At 47.4% G+C, this 13,729-nt stretch overlaps 1 long non-coding RNA gene across 1 annotated transcript; it reads right to left on the bottom strand.

The window, feature by feature from the left end:
* Positions 1–2,379: 2,379 nt before the first annotated feature.
* Positions 2,380–7,226, bottom strand: LOC135375237 (uncharacterized). The gene is made up of 3 exons (XR_010417191.1): positions 7,190–7,226; positions 7,047–7,124; positions 2,380–2,440 (listed from the first exon to the last, which is right to left on the bottom strand). It is a non-coding gene; the product is annotated as an uncharacterized LOC135375237 (long non-coding RNA).
* Positions 7,227–13,729: the final 6,503 nt, after the last annotated feature.

Raw genomic sequence — 13,729 nt, 5'->3', positions numbered from 1 at the left:
GCGCATTCCAGTGTTAACCATGTGTGGTTGAGTGTGGACGCATTAACGTGTGTACACAAAGTTTATTTCAGTGTGAGGACCACTGCTTTGTGACCGTTGAAACGGTTGATGAGCGCTGTCTTGAACGAAGTTCGTGTTTTCAATGGCCAAGTCTATGCACGATCCGTGTCTGGTGGTGGCGTTGGCGGACATCGGTGCGTAGCGTGAGATCTAGTTGATGAGACATGTTTTCTAGGAACGTCGTCGTTTTGCCCGCTGAAACGTCCACGTCGAAGTCGAATATCGAATGTATATCGGATATACAGGGTGTCCCAGAAAACGTGTCATTGAATTATAATAAAAAAACTACGCCACCTAGAATCACGCGGTCAACAGCATTTGTTCTTATTAGGTTTTTGCCACCTCCTAATGTGAATATCATGTACTCCAAGTTTAATTATGTAATGCGAACAACAACAACAACAACTAAATCATGACTATGGCCTGGGGTGCCGCTTGAGAGAAGTACAGTACCCCATTACACGAGAAGCATGAGATGTGAAATATGAAAATGAAGTTATGTGCAAGTAAAACTCTTGAACTCCCGTCCTCTGGTTGCGCAACGCTACGTCACACAAAAGGAAGAAGCACATGAAAGAAGCGCCAATGGTCCTTGAGATGCACGGGGAGGACCCTACAGCGTCTGGAGCAAGCCGGTAGCCAAGAGGAACTCCGATGCGAATTCCAGCGGGATTCGTGGGACAATCGCACAGCGCTTTATTTTGAACACAAGAGCGTTATGACTGTTCCGTGACATCACATCGCGTGATTCGAGACGGCTTGCAATATGGTGTAACAGCAACGATGCCTCAACCTAGTCCTCAGTCTATTTTTTCATACCTTATTGTGAGCTATGACAGCTCATAAATTGTCATGTGTACCACATGACAGTTACCGTGAGGGGGGGGGGGTATCTATTTTATTGGGCGTTTTACAATGACTCCACAGTGAAGGAGATGGCGTTCCTCTACAAGAGTGCTCACAGGCGATGACGGAATGGAGCGGGCAGATGACCGTGGCCCAGGACGGTGCCGCTAGAACTGGCAGAACTGATGCTCCAGGCGTGTGGTCATCCTCGGTGGTGGTGGTGGTGAAACTGCTCGCCTTGGTCGTCGTTGTCCACGGTCAACCACAAGGGCATAGTCCAGGCGCCCAATCCACACTTACCAGCTCGCGTGGCTCAGTGGTTAACGTGCTGGCCGTCACGTCGAGACTGAGAGGTACACGGATTCAGTTCAGTTGGAGGGTTTAGAAGGATTACAAGAGGCTTAGCAGATTGAAACGTGTTTCCGATAACAGTTCCGCAAACAGGGTACGCCAAGCACCCGATTCCTTTGCAGTGGCTGACATCCTGTCGCTGGTCTTGCATTTGAAAGCTTTTTGGTTTTTGTTTCGTTTCCGTGGAACGCTTCCAATGTGTTAAAACTACACCTAACGTGTGCTTCCTTTTGATTCCCCTGCCTCGCAAGCAGATTCCGCTCTGTAGCGCGGCTTGCCCTTTCCACACCTGCGCGTCCAGCTGTCACTCTGTTGTCCGGCGAATAGACGAGGAGGATTTTGGCATACGGACACGGCGACCTCCTGGAACCTTCCCGTTAACAGCTGCCACTGTGAAAAAGAAGAAAAAAAAAAAAAAAAAAGAAACGGAAGTTGCGAAGGTGGGGGCCCTGCGTAGGTGGAGGTCCAGTACACCGATTCTGTGTTCACCAGTGCCAGTGGAGAGGTCCCATGCATTGGGAGATAATGCACAATATGCTTCCCGCGCATGCACGTCTGCTAGTATGTTGAAAGATGAAAGTCACTTAAGGTTAGCCAGCTGTAGGAGTCGAACCCACATCTTCTGGATTGCCGTTTCTATGTCGTTCCAGCCTCAGAACATCAGTTCTCTCATGCTAGTATGTTCCCTGAAACAAAAGGTTGTCATCGTCGCCGGCAGCAATCAACAGGTTGAGTTGAGTTATGTTGAGAAGAAAAGAAAAAAATGGAGAAATAGGCACTCATTACAGCCGGCTACTCCGGATCACTTAGTAAAACAAAAAATGGCTAGCTACAATAAAAGCAGCAGGTTTTTGTTGTACACTCCATACCATCGTTTGTGTAACACTGACGTCACGCACCGTCGGACGCTAATCTATTCGTTAAAACAGTTGGGAAATCATTATTTTTTTTAGTCTTGGCTTTATTGTTATTGCACTCCTAAATGTGTCTTCCACGCGGTTTTGTTGTGAAGGTGCCAGAAAGTCATGACGTCATTGTCGCTCTGTGTAAACAATTTGAATCATTGTGGAAGGTAAAAGAAGCTGGGTGAACAACCGTTCTCTACGTAAGCCAGCCCCACATTCAGAGGTTGTAGTGTTTTGTTAAAGTAAAGACGTATCTCGTGGAGAACTGGAAGGTGAACCTGAAATCAGACAACAAAAATCGTCTTGTAAATGTTTCTAGAGACTGAGGGACAGTGAGTAGGCAAATCATGCAAACGATCTTGGAATATACAGGGTGTCCCAGAAAACGTGTCATTGAATTATCATAAAAAAACTACACCACCTAGAGTCATGCGGTCAATGGCATTTGTTCTTACTGGGTTTTTGCCACCTCCTCATGTGAATGTCGTGTAACGTAAGTTTAATTATGTAAATTTTTGCGAGCTTAAGTCGGAAATTTGCCTAGTAAAGGTCACTTTTTTACCCCACCAATGTGAAGAGCGTGTCTAATTTATTCAAATTAATGATAATTGACAGGGATATTCAGGAGCTATCCCATCGGGAAAAAATAGCCGAACATCATGCTCTATACGGAGGTCGCACAGAATAGCGCACGATTAATTTTTCAGCGCAATCTTTGTCAGTCCGACGAAAGGAGGTTGGAAACCCAGCCCTCCCCGACATCGCAGAAAGAGATAACACAGGCACGGCTTATCACGTCCGACTTTCGCTGGGATAATGCTTTCCCTCTCCCGATTTTAGGAACTGTTACTTTTTCTACTATCACTCTGTGGGCTGGCTTCGGAACCTCCTTTCATCGCACTGAGAGCGATTGCGCTCAAAAAGTCATCGCTCGCTATGATCCGAGGCTCCAAAAAGCATGATATTCGGCTATTTTTTCCGATGGGATAGCTCGTGAATATCACTGTGAATTATTATGAATTTGAGTAAATTCGGCACGCTCTTCATATTGGTGGGGTAAAAAAGTGACCTTTACTTGGCAAATTTCCGAGTTCAGTTCGAAATATTTACATAGTTAAACTTGGAGTACATGACATTCACATTAGGAGGTGGCAAAAACGTAATAAGAACAAATGCTGTTGACCGTATGATTCTAGGTGGCGTAGTTTTTTTATTATAATTCAATGACACGTTTTCTGGGACACCCTGTAGAAGCGCTAAAACTGGCGGACGGACACTACGAACAGAAAACGGACGGATATGACAGAGCACCCAATTTCGACAGATATTTACTAAGTCGATATAGCCCTTAAGTTTTCTTTTTTATTATTATTTCGTGTCCAACAACGCCCTACTCTCCGTGCTAACGCACACGTTCCCGGCTTTTCCTGTGAGATATGATTCTAATATCTCGTGCTCAATTTTCTTTTCGAACTTTCCCCTTATCTCAGTTTGACTGAAAATCCCCAACCTTTTTCACAATGGCCTATGCGCATGCATATGACCTTGAGGTGCCGGAGAAGACTATAGGGCTAAACGCATAGAGCGTTTTTCCGACGTTTTCCGGACGCGCGCGTGCTCGGCGTGCGTGTGACCTCGTAAAAACTGGCTTTCACTGGGCTTTCACTGGGCTTTCACTGGGCTTTCAGAGGTGAGTTTCTCACCCTGACGGGAGGACATCACGTTCCACGTGACCTTCTGACGCCACTCGCTCAAACGTCGCCCACCTACGCATTGCTGATGAAGGCCCAATAAGGCCGAAACAGCTGTCCAATGCTGGTGTGGCGACGTTTGGGACTTGTAAACATATGTTCAACGTGCAGCCAAAGAGCCTCTATGCTATTTTTTTTTCACTTAATACTTTACTGGCTTCGCACTGGGCTTTCAGAGGTGAGTTTCTCACCCTGACGGGAGGACATCACGTTCCACGTGACCTTCTGACGCCACTCGCTCAAACGTCGCCCACCTACGCATTGCTGATGAAGGCCCAATAAGGCCGAAACAGCTGTCCAATGCTGGTGTGGCGACGTTTGGGACTTATAAACATATGTTCAACGTGCAGCCAAAGAGCCTCTATGCTTTTTTTTTTTTTTTCACTTAATACTTTACTGGCTTCGCACTGGGCTTTCAGAGGTGAGTTTCTCACCCTGACGGGAGGACATCACGTTCCACGTGACCTTCTGACGCCACTCGCTCAAACGTCGCCCACCTACGCATTGCTGATGAAGGCCCAATAAGGCCGAAACAGCTGTCCAATGCTGGTGTGGCGACGTTTGGGACTTATAAACATATGTTCAACGTGCAGCCAAAGAGCCTCTATGCTATTTTTTTTTCACTTAATACTTTACTGGCTTCGCACTGGGCTTTCAGAGGTGAGTTTCTCACCCTGACGGGAGGACATCACGTTCCACGTGACCTTCTGACGCCACTCGCTCAAACGTCGCCCACCTACGCATTGCTGATGAAGGCCCAATAAGGCCGAAACAGCTGTCCAATGCTGGTGTGGCGACGTTTGGGACTTATAAACATATGTTCAACGTGCAGCCAAAGAGCCTCTATGCTATTTTTTTTTTCACTTAATACTTTACTGGCTTCGCACTGGGCTTTCAGAGGTGAGTTTCTCACCCTGACGGGAGGACATCACGTTCCACGTGACCTTCTGACGCCACTCGCTCAAACGTCGCCCACCTACGCATTGCTGATGAAGGCCCAATAAGGCCGAAACAGCTGTCCAATGCTGGTGTGGCGACGTTTGGGACTTATAAACATATGTTCAACGTGCAGCCAAAGAGCCTCTATGCTATTTTTTTTTCACTTAATACTTTACTGGCTTCGCACTGGGCTTTCAGAGGTGAGTTTCTCACCCTGACGGGAGGACATCACGTTCCACGTGACCTTCTGACGCCACTCGCTCAAACGTCGCCCACCTACGCATTGCTGATGAAGGCCCAATAAAGCCGAAACAGCTGTCCAATGCTGGTGTGGCGACGTTTGGGACTTATAAACATATGTTCAACGTGCAGCCAAAGAGCCTCTATGCTATTTTTTTTTCACTTAATACTTTACTGGCTTCGCACTGGGCTTTCAGAGGTGAGTTTCTCACCCTGACGGGAGGACATCACGTTCCACGTGACCTTCTGACGCCACTCGCTCAAACGTCGCCCACCTACGCATTGCTGATGAAGGCCCAATAAGGCCGAAACAGCTGTCCAATGCTGGTGTGGCGACGTTTGGGACTTATAAACATATGTTCAACGTGCAGCCAAAGAGCCTCTATGCTATTTTTTTTCACTCGTAAAAACCAGTTTTTCAACGCGCGCGGAGGGCGTACGCCGGAATCTGTCGACTACAGATATTCGCGCGCGTCTGGGCGCGTTTTCCGAGAAGTAGACAGAACCATGGTCGTCGTGCGGCAGACAAGGTGGCGTATGAGCAGCTCGCATAAATTTTTGGGACATTATCCATCACACTAAATTTACGTGAACATTTTAATGGTATCTGGAATGAAGGAACGCAGGAACCACAGGAAAGAAGAGTATCGGCACGTTCTAACAGATATTTGTGGTCGACGAATATAGCAACAGAGGCGTGCGTCACTCGCTCCGTACGCGTCATGCGCAATATTATCGCTGTACGGTGCCTTGTCTCCGCGCAATTCAATTTACAGAAACGCCCTGAAACAGCATCTATGAGCGGGGCAGTGCAACCTAATCTCTTGGCGTGACCTAGTCACGTTCGTGTGACGTAATATCGGCTGGGGAGCAGCCGCGAGATCTCGCTGGAAATTGGCCCGCCACGAGCTCGTCACTGCGCTATACTCGCAGGGACCTTTCCACGTCACCGCGTGACGTGGAGAGTTCCACTCATCCATTTACAGGCTCACCACAGGAGGGTGGGGTTTCAAGAGGGCGTGCACATCAACAAGCGCGGGTCTGGGGGGCGGGGGGGGGGGTTCAGGGGTCCGCCCCCCCTCAATTCCAGACTTGAACATAGGGTTCAGTGGACCTATCCTAGCATGCACGTGGCACCGTTCCACAGCGGACCACCCTCCCCTCCCCTCAGGAAAATCCTAGATCCGCCACTGCACATCAAGACCTCACGCATGCGCTTCCAGACAAACTACTATAATCGTTTTTGCACGGGCCACACGTTATTTCTTGAGCAGTACGCTGCAGTCAAAAGCGAACAACAACGAACCTGACTCCTCTTCCTTTGAACGTTGTCCAACCACCACCACCAACAAAAACAACAAAAAGAAAAAAAGAGGGAAGGGGCTCTCAGCGCTGTTTTTAAAGGATTTTGCAGAAGGCCAAATGGAGTGAAAATGGTGAGCAAACGCTTCAGCCGAAGCTCCACCTATACGTCGCGTAACATCCTCGTGAAACTGAATCATCGCCGTTGGAGTGAAAGGCATCGGAAGTGGGATTCGAACGCGCACCCTCTGATTGCCGGTCAGAGATGCTACCAATTTCACCATGCTAGTTACCCCCTCTTCAACAACAACAACAACTACTACATGAATGATTATGGGATGAGGTGATTCACCGCAACAATAGCGGTACCATACCTCAGTGCATGTGCATACCAAGCTACGCTAGGAAACACATGGACAGGCACTTACATTGTTGCTATAGTCACATCCATACAGACGTTGTGAAGCTTGTGCTGTGTTTGCCCGTCTATGTTTAATTGTCTCATCCACTACAACGATTCTCAGGTGAATGTCACGATGCAGGACCTTGGTGTACCGTACTTCAAAAACTGACATCGTGCCTTTCACCAGAATGTTACACGAAGTCTTTACCAGAAACGTGTTTTGGAGGATTTATAGAAACGCTTCCTTACCGTAGAGCTCCTGCTGCAGACGACAGAAATACTTCCAGGAAATGCCCATGCTTTCAACGCATGCTCAATCTGTGCCGCCTGCAAGAATGTTACACGCAAGGGCCTCACGTTATATGTTCGTTAATATGAGGGAAGAAGCTCACTTGATATGGCTGATTTCTCGGTATTATTCGTTGGGACTCCAGTCGCCTGTAATGAGACAAATGTTGAGGTAAAGGAAGCCCGGAGCATTAAAAGTTTCGATTTCTCATAAAATTGTGGCTCCAGTCGACACGTGCTCTGTTGACCCGCAAAGAAAACCAATCCAGGATGACTCGACACGCACCGGCCGGTATAACGCGACCGGCATACCAGCACAAAATGCAGCATGTCCTATGCACATGGTTCCCACTGGTCCTTGAAACCCCTGAATACCCTGGAATTTGAAAATACCATTCTCCGCAAGGTCTGGAAAACCTCGAATTTTCCAACGGTCCTTGAAAACCCTTGATTTTGCGTATGTTTCTTGTTCTCATGCATCTGCTTGTAGAAATAATTCCACGTATACGGAGTCAGACCTATAATTTAACTATAGCATGAAACTATAGTTGGCCAACCATAGGAATCACCACTGTTTGCAATAGGAATCGGTATCGAGAAATTAACGGAGCCCTCTGTTGTATTAAACAATTTTCCGTGCTGTGCTATGATCAGGCTGTGCCTATGCTATGCTATGATATGATGCTGTGCATATTCAGGAGTCGTGAGTCACGTTTGTGAGTGGATCACCACTGTGTAGCCCCCGTGTTTTCTCTCGTGTGATACCTGTTGCTTGTCCGACGTGTTCTGTTGGCTGTAAACGTTTTTGTGAAATGTTGAAGCCCTGGCCATAAACTATGCTTTACATCCCACATAAAATGAAGGCTGAGTCACGGTCGTTGAAAGACCCTTGAACTTTGGTTACAAAAGTCGGTGGGAACCATGTATACAACACCACAGTCTCATTACGGGTGGGGCGTTGGGACTCCTTGCTACGTCTCCAGCCACATCGATAGTGACACTTTGTTCACAGTTATATGCATTTCACATTTAGTCATCTACAGGGTGTTTTATTTTAATCGTTGCAGAATTTTTATAAAGTAGACTAGCAGAGCAACATAGATGCCGTTTTTGCATTTGACTTATACCAGGTAAACATTCTCTCGAAGACAGTATGCAACTACAAGATCGCTACTTATCCAAATTCATTAATTAACTCTTTAATTAGAGGATTTCGCACAAAAGCGATATAGCAGAACGGGAGATATTCCTTGATGAAAGCCATTACATGTTAAAAAACGCTTAATCGCGTACGTCTGTTGAAATATCCGTCGCTGAATTACGCACTTTTCGAACGCAGAAATGAAATGACTTTCGCCTTATCTGGGACGGAGAGCGGTCTATCCGGCAGACAGATTATCTCCTACGCCAATCAGCTCAAACCCTCCAAAGCACGTGGCCCTCTCACATGGATTCGCTCTCACTGGATTCGCTCTTTCTGCGCTCGAAAAGTGCTTAGTTCTTGTTTCGGTTCATTTGCATAGTCCCCATCATCATGTATCTCTCTCTCTCTTATTTACATAGTGGGTGGATATTTCAACACACGTGGGGGTTTAAGAGTGTCTTAAACATTGAATGGCTTTCAACGAGGTATATCTCCCGTTCGGTTAGCTCGCTTTCGTGTGAAATCCGCTAATTAAACAGTTCATTAATTTTAGGTAATTAGCGACTTCGTAGTTACACACTTTCTTCGAGAGAATATTCGCCTGGACATATAACTGAACTGCAAAAACGCCATCTATTTTGCTCTGCTAGTTTGTAGTAAAAATTGTGTAAACAAAAAAAAAACAAAAAAAAAAACGCCCCGTATATCAGTAGTCCTGTCTGAAAGAGATTCTAGACTAGCGATTACGTAATTGCTTAGGATAACGTACTTCGGTCGAGAAAGAATAAATTGCTTTACAGTATTTTGTTTCCGGACAAAGCCCCCTAATTGTTTCTTAAAAAAAGAAAAGAAAAACGAACTTTACGGTATTTGCAGACTTTTGACTTTTCACCTTCTGCCTGGCATCGACGGCGGACCCTCCACATAGTAAAATATTTCCAGGCATTGTCCCACAGATTAACCGCAATGCAAAAGTTCATAACACTCAGACAAAATCAACAAAAAGCAAAATTGACGACGGCGACCTTTACTCAAGTCACTCTATCTTAAATACTTTTGGAAGTAACTTGTACTCATTCAAAAACTACTTCGAAGATACTTCTTTCTTTTCGAAGAGAGAGAGAGAAGCAGACATGAGGGACGAGAGAATTAAAAATGATGAGTGCGGTTTTGTTGGGCGCTCTGCCTGTTGCATACCTACTTATTTATTTATGATAATACCTCAAGTGCCCTCACGGGTCGTTAATGCGGGGGGGGGGGGGGGACGCACACATGAACATACAAAACATATGCTAAATGCACATAAGAACGAGAAATTGCGGTAGTGGTGGATCAAAACCGAAGATCAAAAACCGAAGTATGTAGACAACCTGCTACGAAAGACAACAGCGTCAGGGACTGGGACGATCGAGGGACTGGGGAGGTTATTCCAAACAGCAATAGTATGCGGAAAATAAGAATACAAAAGATAAGAAGTGCGACATGTGATGGGCATTATTTTACATGAATGATCACACCTGGCAGGGATGAAATGAGCTGGGGCAACAAAGGAGAGAGGGATGGAAGAATTGTAACAGAATTTATGAAAAAGATAGAGACGAAAAAAAATTCTACGAAGCGAGAGCGGCAGCAGACGAATTGACGACTTGCGAGATGATATGCATACGTGCAGCGAGAGCAGAGCATCCTCCAACTTGGTAGCCCGGGAAAAGAAAAGTATCCGAACAAAGTAAATTTATTTCACAGTAAATTTTACAAATAGTAACTTGTAAGCATATCTTGAAACCAACGAGTTACTTTTGTGAGTATTGAGTATTCCACTGAAATACTACTCTACACACGAGTACTGTCCACACACTACAACCGTCAAAGTTTTATTCAGAATAACCAAGTCGTTTTCGAGGAGTTTGTCGAAACGTGTCGTAATAGCAGACGACGAAACCTGCGCTCCACTCTCATGCAACGTCACGCATGACGTTGGTCTGCGGGTACGTAGCCGTTGTCATGGTAATTGGGACCTGTAGAAGGACCTTGGGCTGAGTCAACGCCACCTAGACACAGAAGGCCTGCTCATTGCCTCCTCTCCCTCCTTCGCTACGTGGACATTAAGAGTCAGAATTCGTCTGCTACTGCGATTCACCGTTCTGTGAATTCAAGAACTCGCAAATGACTGCAGCTCACCTGGTACCTGCAGACCTAAGTATTTCGACAAAAATGCAAGACGCTTTCCAGAAGATCACTTTTCAGAGAGATTGAGACCGTTTTGAGCTTCATTTCCATTTTTTTTCCATTTAGTACGCGGGGACGTTCAATCACAACTTGCACACGACGGTGGTTCGTCTTCATCGCCACCACCGCTGAAAGCGCGTTGGTGATTGGCTACGGCCTCATTGGCTGACTCTTAATTGTTACGTCACGGCGACGAGTAAGCAGTCTTTCTTTATCTAGGTGGTGTTGGCCGAGTCATCCCCTTTGCTCTCGAAATGGGGACACTGAGACATATATCTCCGCGAGCGAAGAATGTATTCCACCATGCATTGACTGTGTCGTCTCCGAGAATGTGGCGCATAATCGGATACGTGGAAGCTAAGTCGCGTGTTTTCTTTCCACAACTACACGGCGTCAACGTCAGTTTTCACTGACGGGTCATCTACTCGGGGTGGATCGTCCTCGGCATTTGTCATTCCATCCCAGTCAGTCTCCTGTGGTCACCGTCTTTCTCACAGAACATCGTCTACGTGTGCCGAGCTTTACGCCATTCTCTTTGCTATGCAAAAAATATCAGCCAGTCCAGCTCAGTCCTGGGTCGTCTTTAATGACTCAAGACCCGCGCTCCAGTATGTGGCCAACTTGGGGATACGTGGACTCCTCGGTCCTGTTGTCTTTGACATCCTGCAAGCTTATAAGAAGGCGACCATTGTAGGGCACACTGTAATATTGCAGTGGATCCCCGGACATGTCGGTATCAGCGGCAACGAAGAAGCAGACAGAGCCGTATTGAACGCCCATCAGCACGCAGCTTTTCCCCCGATAATGATGTCGTCGGGCGACCGAAAACACCTCCTCTTGACTCTCACCGGTCCCAAGATGCAGGCTCAGTGGGAACACGACATAGCTCACTCCCTTCTCTCTGATGTAGACCCCACGCTTTCTCTCGTCCTTCCTCCGCGACTACCGCGCCCATTAACTGCTCTCTTCCACCGCATGAGGCTCAACGTTGCCTTTACACCTGCCTTTCAACACCGTCTCGGCTCCACCTCGTCTTCCCTCTGCCCCACTTGTGGAGTGCACGGCGACCTCAGCCACGTCATCCTGGCTTGCGGGCAATACCACCACGAGCGTGCCCTAATGGAACTCTCTATGCAACGCATCGACAAGCGGCCGTTCAACCTAGCGAAGATCCTCGGTCCGTGGTCGAACGCTGCCCACCAGACGCAGGGCCTTCGTCTTCTGGCGGAGTACTTGTGCTCCACCGGTCTGGCGACGGCTCTTTGAAAGCCCCATCATCATCCCTTCATCCTCCCCCAACGCGAAATAGGGCAGTGTACCGCCTCAGCGGCGGTGAATCGCCCACCCCATTACCATCCAATGTATGTGTGTGTGTGTTTCTTTCCACGAGTGTTTAATGCGTTTTTTAAATAAACACACACTCCTGCTCTGTGTACGTCATCAGCGACACTTCATTTCGAAACATGATCAGTGTGCAACGTGGAGTGTAATGGAAGCGCACGTAATATACTTTTGGTCGGAGCTGCAATGCGCGCCGATGCTGCAATAGAGCTGCAATGCGCGCGCGCCGATGGCCGGCGGGTTGTCCTGCGACTTCTAACTTGTCTCTGAGGATTAACATGGTTGATCTAAACCACCATGTGGGCCACTTCTTAGAATGTTCATTTTTCGTCTGAGAACTGAAAGAAAATGTACAAGAGTTGCCGCGATCCCCAGTCGCTTCTGAAAGTTGTCTGCTCACGCCGGTGCACCGCGCAAAAGCAGACGATTTCTGTATCCCATCACTGAGGCTGCGTTCCAATACCCCGGTTAGTCGACTGCCTAGCGGTCTAACCGGAAGTGCCGCCATGTTAAGTCTCGTTTCAAATCTCGCCAAGTCCGCTATTCAGTCGGCTGCCGCCTAGTCGATGCAGTCTAGTTATACGCCTGACCATCTGACAGCCGGGATGGAGACGCGCGTTGACGGTACCAGCGTGCCCGCGGTTTCTGCTGGCTTTAAATGTAAAGTTGCACATAGTGGTATGTTTTTTAAGACTGCGTAGAGAGTTGCAACACATGTTTAGCTGTGAAGGTGACAGTTTATGCACGATGTCCTACAAACTTAGCGCATTAGAGTCCTGCTGCGCTTGCGCCGTACTCATTTCTTGCGTGAGCAACGAGATGGCGCCACAGGCGCCTCGGCTAGGCAAGCCTGTTCCAATAGTGACAAGCAAAGGGGTCTACTCAGCTGCCTAGTCAGGCGGCTTCGCGGGCGCGAGGTATTGGAGCGCAGCCTGACTTTCCCGCAGGGCGACGTAGCCGTTCTTATTGTTGCCAACACAGATTGCGGCACCCTGATGATACTCCTCCTCGTCTGCCCACATATGTGAGGCCAACAACGGCGAGCTCTTTCAGAAGCACACCCCCTCCACCTCCGCCTCTTCGGTTTCTTGACACCGCCTCGGTAGCGCTGTTTACAGCAGAGCTATCTGGGCGCCGCCATCTTAGCGCACGTGACCTTGCGCGCCACTGCTTGCGTTATTTCTTATCTTTCGACTCCCTGTTGGCACGGTGCACGCAATGTTGCGGTGCAACTCAGAGACGCTTCCCTGATTTTCAACTTTTTGCAATGAATTTATATAATTTAAGTTGCATTTGCTTGATTTAGAGTGATATTTCTGCCCTCGTGCGTCCTACATGAGCGACCCCACTATATTTGAGTTACTACACATTTCGGCGTTTTTTTTTTTGTTTTTTTTTGCGCATACGTTACGTTATGGATACGTTATAATGTAATACCGTAAGATCGCGATTTCTTGCTTTTATCGCAAAAGTTGTGGTGCAACTACCTGAGGAAGATATGCATGTATAAGAGTTGTTATGTTTTCGTTATGAAGTAGCATACTTTTATTGTTGATTTCAGCTGTATACAACTACATGATCAACGAGACAGACGGAAAGCCTGCGCGGTTTGAAATCCTTCCTCTGAAGATTCGATACCCACCGTTGTCGGATCAGCTTGTTTATCTCTCCTTGTGGGAACCCCTGCATTGCAAAAGGCCTCGAACAGGCGCAGTCTTTGTGTAGCGACGGCTCGTGTATTTGACAAACTGCTTCGTCCCACACGATCAGATCTCTGTCACAGTTTCTACACTCAATCAGGACCAAGTCTTCCCTCTGCTTTTCCACATTTTGCACAGAACTGTATCGCAGCGGCTAAAAATCTCGGAAGCACTCACATAGGCAAAGGCACACAGGCACTCGCAGAAGGCAAGCAATGGCGGGGCTAGTG

The sequence above is a fragment of the Ornithodoros turicata genome, unplaced genomic scaffold, assembly GCF_037126465.1.
Source record: "Ornithodoros turicata isolate Travis unplaced genomic scaffold, ASM3712646v1 ctg00000843.1, whole genome shotgun sequence".
In the NCBI taxonomy this organism is placed as follows: Eukaryota; Metazoa; Arthropoda; class Arachnida; order Ixodida; family Argasidae; genus Ornithodoros; species Ornithodoros turicata.
The sequence above is the reverse complement of the archived record's forward strand: the minus strand, read 5'-3'. Positions and strand labels throughout refer to the sequence as shown.